At 39.6% G+C, this 2181-nt stretch overlaps 1 pseudogene; it reads right to left on the bottom strand.

Moving 5' to 3' along the window:
- Nucleotides 1-1075: 1075 nt before the first annotated feature.
- LOC149836200 (vacuolar iron transporter homolog 2 pseudogene) lies at nucleotides 1076-1753 on the bottom strand (annotated as a pseudogene).
- Between the last annotated feature and the right edge of the window lie 428 nt (nucleotides 1754-2181).

Here is a 2181-nt window from a genome sequence, read left to right as displayed (position 1 = left end):
CAAACTTTCATTCATTTTCACTTGGGTTATCACTAAGCTAAGATGAGTTAAGAGAATTGATTTACTAATTAGCCCTTCAAAGACTCCTTCCCTTTATTTTTAAGTGTATTTTTTAAAATATGTTGTTAAGGATAAAATAGTAATTTCACATCGCATTTAACAACAAACATGATGATCGTAAACTCTTGGGCCTTTTTAGTTAACCACAATATTTTTAAGTGTGTTTTTTAAATTTTCAAAACTTAGGTGTTCTTTTATTAATGCCCAAACTTTAAATGCCTTTTGAAATTTTTTCTTATTATAAATTTTAATCATTAAACAACACAAGAAAAACTCATTTCAGATCACATGCTGAGCCATATATATATATATATATATATATATATATATATATATATATATATATATATATATAGAGAGAGAGAGAGAGAGAGAGAGAGAGAGAGATCATTTTCGAAAAATATCAACACGAGTAATGGGCTCTTTCTGCAAACCTTCAAGTTTCTGCCTCTTCAAAAATCATCTTTTTTAGCATTTTTTCTTACATCTAATGCCATAGATGTGATCTATAGGTCTTGTTTAGTGGGAACCGGCTTTTGGATCACCAAAATATGACTTGTATACAGGTTTTTTTTTATGATTCAAAATCAATGTCTATGAAGATACCAGTTTTTTTTTGCTCATAAAAATATGCTTTTTCATCAAAAAACATGATTCAAGAGTCTATTCCCACTATGGGGCATGCTAAACACATTTAACAGTTCAAATCTATCATAAAATACTTCAAAACTATGGGGTAAAATGGGGCAGAACAAGAAATGAGACCTAATATGTTCAGTTCTTTATATATATATATATATATATATATATATATATATATATATATATATATATATATATATATATATATATAAAGAGAGAGAGAGAAAGCAAAACTAGTTCATTTTGAGAAATATTGACACATGTTGCGTGCTTGAGAAATAGTTAAATATATGACTGAATATGTATACTTGGTACAAACAAAGGAAATTAATAAACGATACAAACGATTGAAAGGGAGAACAAAAAGAACCTCTCAGCTAACAGAGGTTTTGAAAGCAAAACTAAAAAGTCTAAGCACGCCGAAAGTAACAAGCATGGCTGCCCACCCTCCAACCAAAACCCTAATTATTGACCGAGCCACAGGGGACCCACCTAGCACAGCCCCAGCCACACCGAACCCAGCCAGAGCCAAGCTCGACACCCCCGACACCAGCCCGATCCGGATCCAGTGCTGGGCTATAAACCCACCGGCCAGCAGTGGAAGCACCGCACCAACCGCGAATGCCAACGCCGATGCACCGGCAGCTTGTAGGGGGTTCGGCAGGTTCTCCGGCTCCCCCCTGGCTTCCTTGCCAGAGGCCTTCTCCCTCTCTCTCTGCGCCACCTCCATGTCTAATTGGGAGTAGACAGAGACGAACTCTCCTATGGCCATGCTGCATGCACCAGCGACGAGCCCGGCGAGACCCGACACAACCATGGCTCGAGCGGTTTGGTTGACTGCGCCTACACCAATCATGAGGGAGGAGACAGAGACAAGGCCGTCGTTCGCTCCGAGCACAGCAGCCCGGAGCCACTGTGCTCGCTGCGAGAAGTCAAAGGGCTTGTGTTCCACCTCCAAGGGTGGTACAGTCACAATTGTTTCCGGCGATCTTACGGTATGAACCGTGGAGTTTTGTTGTAGCGGTGGAGGAGGTTGTTGATGGAAAGACATCTTCTAGAGAGAGGAGGTTCGTGGGTAGAGAGAGAGAGAGAGAGTTTTGTGAGTGTGGAAAGCACACGCCCAATGAGAGAGAGAGAGCACGCCCAATGGGTGAGTATTTATAGAAGGGAAAGTAGTAAAAAAAGAGGAGAAAGTGGGAAAAGTGAAGGGGAGAGTGTGGCTCACACGCGTTATTAGTAGGGAAAATAGAATCTTGTGCCAACGAGGATTTCGAGCGAAAAGAGCCTGCACCAGATAACTAGAATGACCAAGTTGACACTTTTTAAGCCTATCTTTGCGGTTTACATTTATTTCCCTTTAATATATTATGTGATGGCGGTGGAATGAGTTTATACACTGTTTTTTTTTTTGGATTCTGGCTTCTCTAAAGTAACATCATCTTGCTTAGCCCCAAAGTGGTTTGATATATTGTAGGATCT

This window comes from Nuphar pumila, chromosome 6 (genome assembly GCF_984573655.1).
Source record: "Nuphar pumila chromosome 6, dmNupPumi1.hap1.1, whole genome shotgun sequence".
Classification (NCBI taxonomy): Eukaryota; Viridiplantae; Streptophyta; class Magnoliopsida; order Nymphaeales; family Nymphaeaceae; genus Nuphar; species Nuphar pumila.
The sequence above is the reverse complement of the archived record's forward strand: the minus strand, read 5'-3'. Positions and strand labels throughout refer to the sequence as shown.